Source organism: Halichoeres trimaculatus, unplaced genomic scaffold (assembly GCF_033239565.1).
Source record: "Halichoeres trimaculatus isolate MK-OKI-2021-1 unplaced genomic scaffold, fHalTri1.1 fHalTri1_scaffold_19, whole genome shotgun sequence".
Classification (NCBI taxonomy): Eukaryota; Metazoa; Chordata; class Actinopteri; order Labriformes; family Labridae; genus Halichoeres; species Halichoeres trimaculatus.
In genome coordinates, this window is record NW_027437197.1 from 12,430,792 (window position 1) to 12,449,196 (window position 18,405).

Here is an 18,405-nt window from a genome sequence, read left to right on the forward strand (position 1 = left end):
TCTGCCAAAAGTTCAGTCATATAGAGCTCGAGCCAACAAAAAATAATATTTACAAAACATTTTGTTTTTTCAGCTGGTTCATCTTCAAAGAGGAAACCCCTCCCTCTGAGGTGGAGTTTGGCTTTGTAATTAGCAGCTCGAATGAATGCTTGTGTAAGTCTGCTAATTGATTTGGGCTAGGTTTAGTTTCTGGGTCACTGAATTCCATTGCTTCTAATGAACCCCAAGGGAGGAGGAACATTGTGCATGCAAGCATTTCTTCTTCTTTCTTCTTTGGGGAAAGTTTGAAAAGTTAGAAGTGCACTTGAATAACCATTTAGGATATGAATTTCAAAGCATTTTTGAAATATGCACAAATACGGGGAAAAGGGAAACTCATATATGAATAGGTAACTGAAAAACCTTTCAATTAATAATTCCTTACATTACAGAAACAAAGTAATACAAACTTGATATATTTTGAGTCATATAAAATGAAAACCTCTACTAAATTAATCAAAGATCAAATGGTGTGTTTTCTATCATCTTTTTTCATCTCACTATTTTTTATATGAACAGATTGTAGCTTGAATCCTCAGAGTTGTTAAAGTTGTAATGTTTCCTTTGGTCAGATTTCCACAGAAAGACTTTAAAACAGTCAGCATCTCATTTAATAGCACAGGTGCAATGTATCAAAGATGGCTTAATTCCAATCAGCTGTTTGGATACTGACTTTTCTGTGATGGCTTGCCAAGATGCTAACACAACTCCTGGGCATTTCCTCATGATGAGTTAAATGGTTGACTGTTAGTGAATCCATCTTTAGTCAAACTAATTATTTAAAAAAAGAAGAAAATTTAGACTTGGTTCAAAACCGCACAGAAACAAAGTCATCAGCATGAACAACAGAATAGTTTGTCTTTCTGCCTTTAATAGTTTTTTTCTTATCTGGAACAGCAACCAGTAAGATGACATGAGCACCAACAAATCCACATTTAGAAAATTGTCCCATTGTCCATGGTGATACGACAGTAATTATGTGGTTTGTTAGGTTTGGCCACAAAATGACAACCAACTTTGGGTTTAAAACTATTTTGAATAAACCTTTTTCTACTTTTTATGGACATTATTAACAGAGACAGAGTTAAAAATTTGTTGGAAATGTTTGTTTTGTTTTTTTTTTCTTCTAAATACTGAATTAATCTGTACAGTTGAAATTTCTGAACCAAACCTCTGTATAACATATGGTTGCACCTTCTTTCTCCTAACCCCACATGGTTAAGTCTTAATCTCAGCAGTGTTCTGTGTCTTGCCTCCTCTATTATTAGCTGTTATGAACCACAGTGAACATGCTAGGATGTGAATGCCCCCCTGCTGCTGGGCCAGGTGCATCCAGTCAGTGGCAAACAAAGTAATATGTGTGGCAGACCATGTGTTGCTGTTTTTTCTCTGGAAAATGGAAAATTAAAATGTTGAGTGCAGGATGGAGACATACACTTCCAGGGTTCATATAATGCACATACTGTGCATAGAAGTATATAAATACATGGTCATGACTGCTTATGTGCTTCATGCTGTCTTCTCATCATCCCCAAGAGAAAAAATGATGCAGTTCATGTACAGATATTTTCTACCATGTAGCATCCATTATGCTTCTAATTCACCCCCAGTTGCTTTGGATGAAGTGTATTACCAGAAGTCATTAGTGGGTGAAAAGTACAGAAAAGTGCGTCTGGCACAAGTGAACATACGCAATAAAGAAGACAAACATTTTCCAATTTAATCCAGGGCAAAGCTGATGTGCTTGTGTTTCTGTATTTACAGATGAGACAAAGCGATGAAACTGCATAAACGTAGCAACACAGATGTATGTATGTAAGAGACCAGAATTGTGTTGATGCAAGTAAGTTACTTAATGTTTAAATTTTGCAAGTTAACAAGTAGTCTTTGAAGTGCTGCACGCTAGGAAATATAAAATCTAGCCACCTGTAGCCAACTTTAATATTTACTGTGTGAGTGTGCAGAATATTAAGTATGAATGTGAACTACAGTGCTAACCAAAGACTATTACAGTTTCTCTGAGTGAAGAAGTGTGGAGAAGACATGTTACCCAGTGGACGTAATTAGCCTTTAGCTTGGACTGTATTACTCTCTATTTAGCTTTCTTCTGCCCCTCTGTCCCTTTTCTGTCTGACAGTTAAGCTCCTGTGTCCACCATCACTACAAAATTAGTCACAGAAATAGTTTTTAGCAGAGAACACAGATCTCTGTGTTTTATCTCTTCTCACTACTAAGCTTTGTCGGCTGGCGTGGTGTTGTCATAGAGACCTAGATGTGCTGTAAATTAATCTGGTCCTGGTCAACCCAATAGGAAAGCTAAGAAGCAGCAATTTACAATACCAGCAATATTGGTGCTGATAATCTAATTTTAATGTGTGGATTACGATCAGGCATATATAAGGCAGACTCTTTCAAGATCACTTTCAAACTCCCCAAAACCCCTTTAATAATGGTTTTCAAAAAACATTAATACGTAGGCTCATGATAGTTGTTTTTTTTTGTTGTTTGTTTTTTTTAGTAAAGATTTTAACTCTCAACTAGTTATTGGTTTCCTTAAAATACTTTTGTGTTCTAAAAGTGTATTATCTGTTCTATGTTGTATCATAATTTATATTTCATTAAATCAACATTAATCCAGCTTGCATGGGTAGAATCCCATGCTCTTGTACCCAGCATATTATATGTCACTGAAAGATTTTTTTCTGCACCCTGCAGAGTGGTCCTTGTGTGTGTGTGTGTGTGTGTGTGTGTGTGTGTGTGTGTGTGTGTGTGTGTGTGTGTGTGTGTGTGTGTGTGTGTGTGTGTGTGTGTGTGTGTGTGTGTGTGTGTGTGTGTGTGTGTGTGACACAGATGTGGGCAGATCAATATTAGGACTTGTCAGAGGGGAGGTTTCGATCAGCCACCACCCCTAAACCCTCAGCCCCCCGTGCACACACATGGTCACACCCCACATCCGAGTGCACAGTGAAAAGAATCGTAGGCTGTCAATAGACCCTTCTAACGCACACACAGCTACACACTCACGCTTACACACACACACACACGGATGTAGAAACAGTGGGCCCTGTCGATCATTCCTCATTCCCGCAGAGAACATCAATGTGTAACGAGCCACTTCTAGCATCACTGGGAGTCCTGGACTTATTATGGAGGGACAGAGGGATGGGTGGAACTCAGTAGTAAATTAATCATGTTATCCTTTTGTTGCTATTTTTTTTACACAGTAGAATGTTTGTCCTTAGAAGATCTGTGCACCGGTAAATGATCAGCCCAGAAAATGAAGAAGAAAAATGTTCTTAGGCATACATGATAAAAAAAAAAATATTGAGAAAACAACAGTCTTGTGTTAGAAGAGGCAAAAATAAAACAATAGCAGCTGAATACAGATACAATATGAAAATACAGATGTCCCAGAGTAACATTTCCTATGCAAAAAAAAAAGCTCTGTTTCTTCATCACTGGAATATTTTCTTTGATGTGAAAAACAAAGAAACATATTTAATATCTTAAGCAGTTGAGGGACACTGTACACAGCGGAAAAAGACAAAAAAGTACAAAATCAAAAATGATGATTTCTGTAATTTCCAGATTATTTCACACTATTTCCTCTCTTAATTTTTTTTTTTAATGGGAGTTCCAGATGACTTCCAGTGAATCATTTTAATCACCACACGTTCAGGATGAAGAAATAGCTCCCTATGTTCAACATTGCCAGAATGTGCTAATTAAAGAAATGAGACCAAATATACTACCTAACTTAACACATTCACTCACAATCAACACTTTCAAGTTTCAGTTTCCATTTTTCTTTCACAGGAGTGCAAACACCTTTGGCTAATAGCTCAATTAACGCACTGTCAATCCTGTCAGGAAACGCAGCCGACTTAATCCAAGCATTGCTGAGGACAACGGCAAGGAGAAAAACAAGTGATAATGTATTTAGAAAAGCAAAGAGAAAACAAAGAGTGTGTGTGTCTGAAATGTATTAGCAATAAAAATTCAATACCTCGTTTAATTTGTCTAAATGAATCTTCAGCTCAAAACAAGAATTCACTCCAACAAGAATGATATAATCCTGCAGGATATAATACAACTTGTTATTAAAACTAGTAGACAGTTATAAAAAAGACTGACCTTCTTTATCATTAATCTATCAATGAAGATGTTAAGTAATTGGTAAATATCAATTTCTTTTTTTTTCTTAAAAAAAAAATATATATATATAAAATATAAATAAATAATAAATAAATAAAAAGTATTTTATTTAATACTTTCTTAAATAATAAATGTTATACCTGTCATAACGTTGATTGTTGCTTCTGTTGTAGCAGAAAGGAGGATCCAAGTCCAGCAAAATAAATAGCACAAACACATCATATTCCTAAAAATTCACAGACACAACTTCAGATCTGCAAAGGCTGTGTGCCAAATACGAGCAAGTTTGGATCCTGTTTAGCCTCTTTGGTGACATTTAAGAGTAGAAACAGTTTAACCTGTTGCCACAGAATAATAACTTGTGGCTAAAAACCAATGAAATAGTGGCTTAAAATTGCTGTTTGATGGTTTTACTGAGTGAATCGCGGCCATTAAAAAAATATTATTTATCATAATCATGCAGAGGTTGTGTTGGCTGCTCTATTTATTTAATACATTTTTAAATGGATTTTTTTTTCTTATGAGGAAATTTCTTCAAAGAGCTGGGCTCTGTAGGTTTAAGCAAACATTTCTCAACAGGAAAAGCTCACCTGATTTTCAAGGAAGAATGGTCAGATGTGAAATTGCATGTAAGTTAGTATTAAGGACAGCAGAACAATATGTTTCACTTGACTGAAGAGGGTCATTGTCACAAGGAAACCTATCACTTCTGGCAGTGTTGTGTCGTTGATGGATTTTTAATAGTTTTTGAACCTAAGCTGAGCTCTATAGAAGAGAAATAAATAACATCATGTCAGGTTCGTTGCTGGTTTTGTTCTCTTCAATAGGATTGCTGACTAAAAAGAAAAATGTTAATATCCCCAGCCTGATGCCATGAATCAATACAGGTGGTTATTTTTGCCTTTTCAGTGCCATGAGAATTTGATTCGAGCTGATGAATAAGGCACCAGAATGGAAAGCAGTCTAACTCTGAATGGGTTTCAAAGGAATTGCAGACCAAAAGACCATCGGGTTCACACCCTCCATCTCCTGCCTCTCTCTTTTACAAAAAATATGACATTTTCAATGCATGAAGCAATTTAATCTCTCTCTTCTATGAAAACGCCTGTAAATGAGCGTCTGTGAAATTAAGGAGATGGCCCGGAGATTGGTCAGTTTGTCGATCTCTCTCTTTCTTAGGCTCCAGTCTGTCTCCCTGTAATACAAAATATAAGATATTATCAATGCATGAAGCAATTTAATCTTTTTCCCTCCACTCCCTCTCTCATGAAAACGTCTGTAAATGAGTGTCTGTGAAATTAAGTGGGAGATCGTTCTGTTTTCTCTAAGGTCAGTCCTTCGCTCTCCTTCTCTCTCTGCCTCTGTGATCAGTCCATTTGTCAGAGGTCAGACTTGTTCCCATCTGGGAGCAGCATTCTGCCTGCCAAACATTCCCCATTACCGTATGTAAATTCATTAATTGCAAACCCATAACTACATCATCCTTATACTTTGACCTCTTTTATCCAGCCCACACACACACACACACACATACACACACTCTCTCACACACGTCATCACTGCACCCTCGAACTCATGCAAATAGGAAACATATAAATAAATAACTGAATATACAAGTATTTTGTGTCTGGGGCAAATCCACAGAGAGGAATGGAAGAATCAGAGAGATGAGGAAGCAAAAAGTGAGGCAGAAATGTGAAGAGACAGACAGAGGAAGAAAAACGTGAAGAGTAAGAAAAAGATGAGAGCTTATGGAGGCTTCAACAACAAGGCAATGAAAGGAAAGGATGATAGCAGACTGACTGACTGCTTGAATGAAATCAAGGTTTTTCAGAAAACAGAAAAAGATGCAGGGGAAAACATCCTTTTGTCATGTTAAACACCCCATCTCATTGGAAATGTCTTGGCCTGCTTTTTTCATCCTAACATTGTCATCTGGAATAATAGTGCAGATTGACACAGACTCTCGTGTTGGATTAATCCCCCTGCAGTTCAAAGAATTTAACGCAGAATGCAACGTGTTGATGCCCTAAGCTGGAGAATAATACATATATGCACTCGGAGCCATCCACCTACTGTTAGTGTTCAAACTCTTAAGCTGTCTTAGTAATGGCAGCAAAGAATGGTTGATTGTGTGCTTCCTCCATGCAGATGGGAGCTCCCTTTCAAGTATGTGTGCGCAATGCAGAAAACCAGGACAATAAAAAAGCAAGTCATGCATGTCTGAGAAAAGCATGTTTGTATTTAGAGTGCCTCTGCTTCAGGCACCAGTTCTTAAGCTTATATTATTCCTGAAAGGACAGATGAAGAAATAGGTATACATTATACATGCACTTTTCTTACTTTTTGACTTAAGGTGTCAGCCAAGCTGTTATCTTGTTCGTATTCAGTGTAACTCTTTGCCTGCTCTCTTCAGTTTTTCCACTTACTCACCCCTTCCTGTTTTGCCGATCATTACTTAAAGCGGCTTCGAGAAGTTTAAAAGTGAGTTTGAAAAAGTCTCTGTTGTAGATATATGCCTGATCGTAACCCACACTTTAAAAATGAGATTAACAGCACCAATTCTGCTGGTTACAGGTTATTTTAAGTTGCTACTTCATAGCTTCTCAATTGGGCCCACCAGGACCAGACTGATTTACAGAACATCTAGGTCTCTATGACAACACCACGCTAGCTGACAAAGGTTAGTAGTGAGAAGAGATAAAACACAGAGATCTGTGTTTTTCTCTGCTAAAAATGATTTCTTGGATTAATTTTGTAGTGATGGTGGACACAGAAGCCTAACTGTCAGACAGAAAAAGGACAGAAGAGCAGACTAAAAGCTAAACAGGAAAGTGATACAGCCCTAGCTAAAGGATAATTAGCCTTTAGCTAGGGCTGTGGCACTCTATAGCACAGGGGCTAAGCTGTGCTAATGTTTATTCCAACCCACAGTCAGCAGTTATTCTGCAGTGGTTTGTTCAAACTTGAGAGTCTTTCAGTAAAATAAAGAGTGAGGTTACGTTAGCTCTGCTTGGTAGATGACTGGCCCGACATAGCTAACCAGGGTTTACTAATGTTACACATTACAGACTTGTCTCAGAGCACTGGACTGCCAGCTGCGCTAAATATAAACGGCTACTTAACTACTTACAAACTGACAGTGTTTATTTGTTGTCATGTTAGCCCACAGATACATTGGAGCGCTGGGCTGCCGATGTCACTAACATATAGCCGGCTTGATGTCACGATTCAAACTGTAGCACTACATAACTGTACTGATAAGTCCCTTACCTTGGCGCGTTGTATCCACTAAAAAGTTGTCTTGAACAAAAAATCTTTGTTTCAATCCGATCTCCATATGATCCCAAAACAAACACATGCCTCTGTAACAGTAATATACAACATTGTGTGGGGACTCAGGACCACAAGGTAGCGAGGGAGTGCAATTAAAACAGATCCTCCTAATAGCATCTTTAATAAAATAATTTGATAGTTATAAAGCAAAATCAAATCACATCAGCCCCAACATGTGTCAGCTCCCAGAGACATGGTGACAGAGTATGGTTTAGGGTGTGTGTCTGTGCACTCCAAATTTTGTAATCAAAGGAGAGAGTCTGACCAGAACAAATAGAGAGGAGGGAGAAATCACCCTAGAAATAAAAAGGAAAAACAAACAAAACACAAACATAGTGTGACAAAAAGAGGGGGATTGAAATCAGAAGAGGGAAAAGGATTCCACCAGATGAGAGGGTGAATTCAACTCCAACTGCGAGATGAAGTGAATCTATTTTGAAGGGGTAATGTTTATTCAGCTCCACTGTTCTACAAAGCCACAGCTAGCTCAGAAAACACCAACAGATCTATTTATTACAACAATATTTTCATAGTCTGCTCATCTAAAATTCCATTCCCTCTGTTCACTTTGGTAAAATAGAAGCCACACGTCTGCAGTGTGTGAGATATTGCTGCGGGGCTCGTGAAAATGAATAATATATGACTGGCCTGAGACTGTGGCGCTCCTGGAACCACAGGAAATCATATCCGTCTTCTTCACACACTAAATTTTCTTCTTCTGCACTTTCTGTTGTATGTGTGTGTATGTATGGGCAGTGGGGGCTGGTCAGTGAACTTTTTAGCCTGTAATAGGTGGTGCAGGAATGGCGGGAGACATCACAGATGCCTTAAATTGAATTTTCAACAGGCCTTGGTATGAACAGGTCACAGGGACCAAAAAGGGACAGCGGAAAAAAGAAAGGTTGGAGGAATAGTGTGTGAAAGACGGACGGCAGTTTATTGTAAAGGATAAAAAAAGAGACAAGAAGAATGAGTTTTGTGTGGCATTGAAGTGTGATCGCCACCTCACACACACACACACACACACACACACACACACACACACACACACACACACACACACACACACACACACACACACACACACACACACACACACTGACCTTTAAAGCTCTCCACATTTTTTGATAACCTGTTCTTTCCCCATCCTTTCATTTCATTACGGCTCTGGGTCATTTCCAGAAATCACACCCAAAGGTACATGCTGCAAAAAGAGAAAGAAAGAACACATGATAGGCTCTTAAAAAAGAACAAAAGATGAAAAAAAAAAAGCACCGTTTCTCCATTGAAATTCTAGGGCTATGTGGTTGTGTTTCAGCCCTCAGTCGACTGACACACACCTCAGTGACAGGCACTGCATTTTCAAAACGCCAGCTTGAATGTTAATACTTCCTTGGATCAATAGTGTTTGGGAATTTGACCCTCTAACCTTCTAGAGCAAGGATAGGCAACCTTTTCCAAGAATTGTGCCACTATAAAATAAACTCATGCTCAAAGTGTCTATACTTACTTTCTTCAAAAAATCATTGTCTCCTTCATGTATTCCCTATCAGTGAATGGTTATTCCTGCTTGGCTATGCAGTGAGAAATGAGATAACTTCCCTCTGTTGCTTGTTTTTTTAACAGAAAGTTTTAAGTGTGTTGCTCTGTTTAGCATACTTTGTCAATGCTGTTTTCATGTTTGGTCCCCAACATAGCAGCAGAATTGATGTCCCACCATAGACTGTAAAAAAAATGGACATCTGCTTGCTCGGCTCAAAGTGAGGTCTCCACAAAAACTGCTCCCCCTGGTGGCTGGCTGCAGTTTAGGTTAGAAAATCCAGCTTTCCAGCCATTCCAGATGAGCTGTGGTCGAACTTTAAAAAATGTATACTCCTTGTAGAAATGTTTCTCATGTCCGATTGTCATGGTGATTTGAAGATATCATTTGGCTGTCTTGTATTCGAGTCCTCTTTTTTTCAGAAAAGTTTCATTTTTATTAGTTATACAAGGTTAAAAACAAGGCTTTACGTAAGGTTAACGATGATTGACAGCTGCCATACTTGTGTATTTTTTTCAGGGATTGTAAAACATGTCGGGAGGTAGAGTCAAGAAGTGATTAGACTCTCGGAAGAAAAAAAAAAAAATATTTTTGTCACCCAGCTCCACTCAGATTCTCCCAGAATTCCTCATCGTCTCTACTGCGCAGACTCTGGCTGCAATCGCTGCCAATGGCTGCGCCTGTGACGGGGGTATTTTGGCTTCAAAACCGTACAATGATAAATGGCGGAGTCACACTGTCCACTTCATACTCTATGTGTCCTACATACCACACTTTCACAGCAAAGGGTGCTTGTCAATCAAACTCTGTCAATCTTTGGCAATAAATCCATACTACCTTGTCCAACTATGTTGGAAAGAACAACTGGAACTTGGCTTGCTTGCCATGATAACACCACTAAATGCAGAGGTGTCAAAAGTATTCACAATCATTACTCAAGTAGAAGTATAGATACTAGGATTTTAAAAGACTTCTGTAGAGGTTGGAGTATCAAATCAAGCGTTTTACCCAAGTAAAGTGTAAAAGTACTGGTTTCAAAACTACTTAAAGTATAAAAGTAAGATTAATTTAAAGGGGGGTAAATGCCTTTAGGACCCCCTAAGTCTCTGCCACATACATCTTCATACTGTGCCACATACGTCTGTTATGTCCTTGCTGAAGTGTGGCGTGATTTGTGTCATGACAGGTGTGATGGATCACGTACAAACCTGTAGGGTGTTGGAATGGTATGACGTTTATACATCCCATCCATCCATCCATCCACATTCAATTTCACTCTTTCTGGATGGCGTGATTTCAGCAATTTTAGGGATAGGTTTTTACTGTTTTGGTGTGTCTTTTTGAACAATGACAAGCTGTAATAGATAGATAGAAAATACTTTATTTATCCCCAAGGAGAAATTCAGGATGAAATAATAATGATGAAACAGGAGTAGCAAGGCTATTTTTAAAAATGCGCAGAGTAGAAAGTAGAGATGTGTGCCTGAAAATGTAAGGAGTAGTAGTAGTAAAATGTTGGCCAAAAAATAATTAGTAAAGTAAAGCATAGATACCCCAAATTTGTACTTAAGTAAGGTAGCACCGTATTTTCACTTTGTTACTTGACTCCTCTGACTAAATGGATGCGATTGTGAGCTAGCAGACTGACCTCCCAAGAGATTTGTGGTGATGCACTTGCAAAACACATTCCAGCACTTGTAACATCATAATTTGAATTTATAAATTAATGTTATTTGTTTTCTTTTAAATACAAAAAGCGTTTATTGGAATACAATACAATGGTTTTATTATTATTTATTTATTTTTTGGAAAGCCAATCAAATTAACATGTCTGCAGGGATAAGAAAGCCTCAATTTTCTCATCTGCTCCATGCATAACCTGTGATATCATGTTTTTCAAGTAAAACCCCCACTGTGACTGACAGCTCACTCCAGCACTACTCATATATGTCCCTGCATGACCTGTGACTAAAGAGAGCAAAAAAAGTTTGTAATTCACCCCCTCATTTTTTTATCTCTTATCTCATATTCCCCTTTCTTTGTTTTTCTCCCTCACTCCACCTCTTGCTGCCCTTTCATCTCCTTGCTAAACTCTAGCTGCCCAGTTAATCTGAGTTTATAGCCTTTAAAATATTTTTTTTTCGCCTTGCCCTTTCAAAGGTGAATGTCCTCTTGGTGTGTTGTGTCTCTGTAACAGTCTGTTCACCCTTGGTAAAATAAATCCTCAGAGAGGAATCAGATGTAGAAAGGAGACGTGGGGTTTAAGGAAGCAGATGAATAAAAGACAAGAGAAAAGATAAGAGATAAACAAGATGTTCTTTGGTTTCGTTGAAGGGGGATAAAAAAACACGTACAGTGTGATGGAAATCGAAGCTTTGAGAAAGGAGAAAAACAAAGTCTGTGTGTGTTATTTTAGTATCAGGTCTTGCTTTGAAGAAGTGTTGCTTTCATTTGTCTTCAGAGAACAGTTACTGGCCTCAGCACGACCTTTCAAACTCTTTTTCCTTTTCTTCCAACTCTCTCTACTTTTTCACTTCCCCCATCCTTACCTCTATTTCTTTCTTGCATTACCATGATTGTTATCAGTGGTTATTATAACAGCATCTCACCACCTTCTATATCTTACTTTTCCCTCTCAACATATAGTTTTTTATCTTTCTTTTTCTATTTTTTTTTCTATGTAACTGCTTAATTAATGTCTCAAATGTCATAATCAAGGAAGGGAAGGGTGAATGAGAAGTAAGGTGTGAAAAAGGCTGTGCTTTAATATTTCAGTCATACAGGAAGAACATGAGTGTCAGTTTATAGGTAGTTGCCATGGTGCCGGAATGACACCCACTGTACATCTGGCTGGGGTGCTAACAGGAAACAGGCTCGAACAGACTCAACATCTGAAGTTTGTTTGTGAGAATGTGTGCATATGAGAGTGTCCAAAGCAAGAAGTGAGTGTTAGCATACTGGAAAGGATGACATTTATTCTGATAGAAGAAAAGCAAAAAAATGTGTCATAACACTTGGACACTATAATACAGTCTATAATGAGTACAAAAGCAAAAAACAGAGGCTTAATCTACCAAGTGAATGGGGACTTTCAAAATAAAACAAACTGTGTCAAAACCAGATTGTATTAAACTTGACTCCAACAATAAACCGACATAATGAGCGAAGCCAGACCCGGATTCAACAGGTTTCAGGTTTTACAGCCCAACATGAATAGAAAGAGGCTCATCAGTGGAGTGGGAAGTGCGGGAACTCGTTGATATTGTGACTACGGCTGTCTGAGGTCCTGCTTCATGCTAGACCTGAAAATGCGTTTAATATCAGCTATATTGCCAGGCACCGCCCTGCTGGCTATGGCTGCCTTTTGCAGCAGCTCTCTCTTCTTTGTCCATTTCTTGTAATTTTTTAATCTCTTTTTCGTAATCTTTGTATTTGGAGTAGATCATTTCTTTGTATGGTTCATTTGTTGGTCATGGACACCAAACTTTTTGTGGCTTCAGTGATTTTTTTACTTCTTTTTCTCCTGTGTTTGTCTGGAGATCCTACGTGTAACCATGGCTGCATTGTTTACATGTGAACTAAGCTGTTAGCAGTCTGTAGCATGTCAATGCTAACTGGTGTAAGGCCTGATGTCTTCCCACAAGGTGAGGAGAAGGAGGTGAGGAGAAGGAGGTGAGGACGACGTTCTGAATCTCAGGTGTGAGCTAAGAAGTGACGACATGGACCTGTCCTTCCATCCATCGTTATTGGGAACGTAAGATCTATCTCTAATAAGATGGACTAGCTTGCCGTGCTAACCCAACAACAGGGGGAATACCAGAGGACAGAGTAGCATTATGCTTTTCACAGACATGGCTAACGAAGCTAACATCAGACACCAACGCCACATTGGAAGAACTTCACCTGCTGTGAGCAGACAGGATCCAGAAGACAGAGACTGAACAGACTGCTGAAGAAGCTCAGTCCTGGACCCTGGACTGGAGGCTGGCTGACTGGAGAATGATAGACAAGCTCTCATCATCTATTTTCTTATGGACCTTTTTGCACTTTCTATACACTTTCTTACTTTTGTTTTCTTGATTGCTGCGGTGACTTCAATTTCGTTGTTATTGTTACAATGACAATAAAGTTCTATTTTATTCTATTTTATACCAGTAGAAACATGAGAAAGCATGCGGTCAACACACAACAGAGCAGAGGTGAACCAGAACCTGATAACTGACTGATACTCTTAAAGCCACAAGGACAGGTTGTAGCTCAATCACACTGAAAGGATTTTCCCTTTGTCATCGCAAACATTCACCAAGTTCTGGGCCCACAACACACTTTGATGCATGACAGATGAAGGATAAGTTACAGAAACACAGTAATCTACTTGTAATGAGTGACTGTGAATCTTATTGCGTGAAATCAAGAGGATAAAGCTAAATTTTGGTACGCCTCCTTCCAAGCCTTGTTTAGTAATCCACAGTTTTCGTGTCTTTTCAAACATCATATCAAGTGTATTCCCTTAAATCAAGTCTGAAACTAAAAACTTCTGCTCACGTTTGCATCATTTTCGGAATATTTACTACCAAGTCTGCAACAGTAACAGGTGCACTGAGCTGCATTATGCAGGAGTTGGATGGCAGTAAAAAGGGCCTGATTTGCTATCAAGCTTTAATTGGTGCAAAGACACAACTAATGATCGTTAAGTGGGGAATGATAGCCCTAAGCTAACTTTTCTCACTCCATAAGGATATAATCCATAATTCATAGCTAACAGCTGAGCAAATGAGGACAGAGAGAGAGAAAGAGAGAACAAGGGAAGAGAGGAAAAGGGCAAAAACAGAGAGTCAGGCTGAAAAATGTAAATGCATATTGTGTGTGTTGTGAATGATAGACACAAGTGTGATGTGCATTCGTGTGGTGGTGTGCATATACATGTGAATTTAGGCGCTTAAGCTAATGTATGTACTGTGTGTGCGCGCGTGTGTGTGTGTATGTCAGGCTGCTTAGTGTGTGAAACTGTGACTGCGGTGACAGCAAGCCCGCGAGAATAGTTAGCATCCACCAGACACACAAGCTTACTCACATAAACACATGCATGAACACACACACACACACACACACACACACACACACACACACACACACACACACACACACACACACACACACACACACACACACACACGAGAACAGCAGCTGTTGCTAATTATTAATTCATGCTCAAATTCCTGTGAAAACTCAATGTGGCAATGAACACTGGGGACAGAAGAAAAAGAGGAGAGGCAGGAGAAAGGGAATGATAAACAAAAAGGAAGAGAAAAGGGGAGCTGGACCGAAAAAAGAAAGGGACAGTTGAAGCAGAACGTCTGAGAAGTTTCGACCTGTGTTTATAACAGAGGTTTTTTTGTTTTTGTTTTTTTAATTCCTCAAGCTTCCATCCTTTTCTGATTAACTATGAAATTTATTTCCCTTAAAAACAAGAGGCACACAGCTTTACCCTCTGTCAACATTAGGACAACTTCAGCATTCTCCTGGGAAACAGAGTCTCATAAAACAGCCCATCTGTTTGTCTGAAATCATTAAAACTCTTAAGATTACCCATAAGATCAAACAAATTACTGCCAACTCTCAATATAGAGAATTATTTAGCTGATCTGTGCTTTACAACTTGTAAATATGAGTTTCTGTGAACAAAAAAATCCTTTACCTTTTCCTATAGCGCAAACAAAATGCTCTCCACAAAAAAAAAAAACAGAGTAGGTAAAAAAATAATATGCCAAGATTATTTGCTCCGAAACTTAACCTTTTGACCAATCATCTATCAAAAATCCTTGAACTTTAACCACGCAAGGAGGATTGGAGATTGGTCTGAAGCTATTAAAATTGTTGGGTAACTTTTTTAGTTCTTTGATATTTGTCAAATTAACATTCACTGACCACGTGCTGTATGCATGGGGTGGGCAGGGCCATTGCTATATGCCATTAATCTATAAGTTTCATTTATCGTTGGAGTCACTGTCAGAGCTGGGATGATGTGTTGGTGAGTGAGTTTTTTTAGTGTTTAAGGAAGGGTTCATGTTTCACATATGAAGGTGATTTTTCAAAGTTAATTCTGAGTTTTGTGTGCTTATGTTTCAGGTTTACAACCTATGTCTTTTTATTCGACTACATTTGTTGTGTGTGCATCAGTGGCGATTGCTCTAAGACTGCAAGGGAAGCTCAGCTCCCCCTAAAATGACCCCCCAAAAAGTGGTGATATGTACTCCTGTGTGTACATTTCATTGACAAAATATGCGCTAGAATTCCTTCATCTTTTGTTCAGAATCAGCTACCTATCACAGGTAACTGGCTCCACCTCCTTCTCATTCATCCCCGCAGCGTCTCAGAGCTTTAACACAGTCAGACGCTCAGCATCTTCTGACTTTGGCGGGGAAGCATAGAGTGGGTTGTTCCACTGTGGAAACTGGACCGTCATTGGATAAACGCTGGGCTTTGTTCCGCCCATCGGACGCAAAGCATCTCTAGGAGTCTATGATGCAATGGGCTGGCCTGGACGCTTGGCTTCTGCATGATGATTGGATGATCTGATTGAGGCCGAATCCCTTTCTGATTGACAGTGAAATGAGCCAGTCAGCGATCTTGAAGTATAACCCTCCACCGGGGCATCTTCTCAGTTGTTATGGACTGATTCGGAGGCTTTATCAATCCCCAGCGAGTTTACCTTTCTTAAAAACGATGAGCGTAGAGAGGATATTGGTAAACCTCTGGAAAAAACACCTGTTTGGTATGACAGGGTCACAGATCATTTTCTTGAAAAGGAACAGAGGATAGAATTAATGTTTAAATAAACAAATTTATGATGTAGGTCGGAAAAAATTGAGCTTCCTTTCCTTGACTGACCAGCAGCCGCCACTGGTGCGCATGGAAAGAAAAGAGACTAGTTGTGTCCAACATACCTGTTCTGGGTACCCTTCCAAAGGGAGTTTATTGAATCATAAGAAGTGAAGTTCAGTAAAATCTGGATAAGTGTTTAGTCATCTCCCATGTGAAGTGGTATCATATAAGCCACATTCCAAACTTTTGGAACTACACAAAGATTAGAAATGTTGGGCCAAAAAGCTCCAGCTTCAAAAAGCTTCGATTTCCACAACAAAAATATTCTGTTTGAAAAGCATTCAGCCACCAGCATTTTGAAATTACCTCCATGGCTTCTGCTTAAGCATTGGATGCAAGCATAATAGTACTTTCCTGACATTTCCAGCGATCAATACATACATGTGCCTGGAATTTTGTGAATTGCCCTAAAGCTGATAAGCCACTGGATGATTAGTCACTCGAAGCAATCAGGCTGTTTTGCCCAACCCAGAAAATGAACAATACCAACAGCAACAAATATATGCTGACATTTGAGAAGGCAGCTGTTTTAGTTATTTTTGTCGAATGACATTTCATTGTGAGATCCAGGCAGAGTTTGTTGAGTATTCTACTTTGAGTAAACAGCATATTGATTTTATTTTATAAAATAACCCAAACAAAACAAAAAACAGAAACTAAGCAACACTAGTAATGGGCATTTTAATATAATAATAGCATCCATGCACATACAGGTAGCTAAAAGACAAAGATGATTAGACATTAGCTCAAACTTAATTCTCCACATCTCTTTTCATTTAATAAGCAGCTGCTCTTTCATCTGTTCTGTTTAACAGCAGTATGTGATAAAAACAGTTTCTACCAGTGTCTAACTCTGACTGAGAAGCAATTGTAGAGGTTGTTTAGACACTTCACCAAACAGCGGCGTTTATCTGATACTGTGGCAGACAAGAAATATCCACCTCACAGTGACAGACTCACTACGTTCTGCAAAAACCACAAAACAAATTAAGTAAATACTGAGATTCAAAAGCAAGAAGCCCTGCACTTGGCTTTAACAGGACATACATTCATACACATAAACGTAATTATAAAGTGTTCTTTCTTTGTTTAAAGACCCAATTCTGCCTCTGAACACGTATCTGCAATAAAGAATGAACGTACAGGGACACAGTTTGTACAATTACTTTTTATGCAGAGCACAGTCTGCTGTATAATTAGCCATAGCTTCCAACAACAGCCAGAACAAAGGGAGACAAACCGTACAATTAATAGCTCTTTCACTGTGAACCTTGGCATTAACCTGTCATTTTACTCCAACTGGAACTTCAGTAGTCTGAGAGTATCTAGAATAATTGCTAAATTGTTATTTATTTATTTATCTATTTTTTTGTTCATTTATATTTTATAAATTCCTAAAAAACCTGCAAAAAAATCTACAGTGAGGGTGTGGTACAATATGAAACCAAGGGTTTGTAGACTGGGCAGAAAGACAATGACTGACAATGCTCTGTTTTGTTGCATTCCGGCAAGCTGAACCCCCCTGGATCAGAAATGCAGGACTTCTTTTTTTTCCCCAAATGTTGCAGCATTTTTTTCATAGAGCAGATTGAGCAAGACACAGAAACCAGATTTAAACATCCTGTTGACTTATGAAATAAAACACCCTGTGATGACACAAGATTGCATTTGACTTAACTACGGGAAAAAAAATGACTGAATAACTGGAGCCAGGCGGGAAGGCAACATGTTTGAGGTTTTACAGCTCATCATGAATGAGGAGAAGCTCATTATTGGGGCAGGAAAAGCTGGAACTTCTCAGTCTTGTAACTTCAGCTGTCCTGCCCGGCAACTTGCTGGACTGACGGATTTACCAAATGAGTGAGCATGCAGTCAAGACTCAGTGGAGCGGAGAGGGAATGGACACAGATCCTGCATGAGTCAGATGTAATATGCTAACTATTTGTCACAACCAAGCAGCAACTTCTGACTGCAAATAATGAAGACAGTGCAAAACTGCTACAAACTGGAGTTTGTTGAGTGTCTGCTTGAAGCTAGCTTTGGAAGTACGGGGAACCACTCAGACACCAATTTAAAGAGAAAAAAAGTACTACAAAACCAAACATTTTTACTGCTTAGTGCAAAAAATGACTTCAGCCTGGATAACTAATTTCTCTCACAGCACACACTGTACAGGGATGCTTAGTTTTCTTACAACTCTGTGGTTTAGATAATATGAAGACTACTGTTTTCATCTGATGATAGCATAGCTTCTGTAAGGCTACTTTGGCAAATGAGCAGCTGACTGGCTTTTCAGTGACATGTTAACTATTTGTCATGACTGAAAGCAAAACAAAGGAAAAAGACTTAAATGGCAGAAAAAAGAGGGATTAACACACAAAAGCAAAAAATGAGCACTTAAAACAAAGTTCAAGTGAAAGTTCACCAAAATCCACAAGCAAAACCCACAC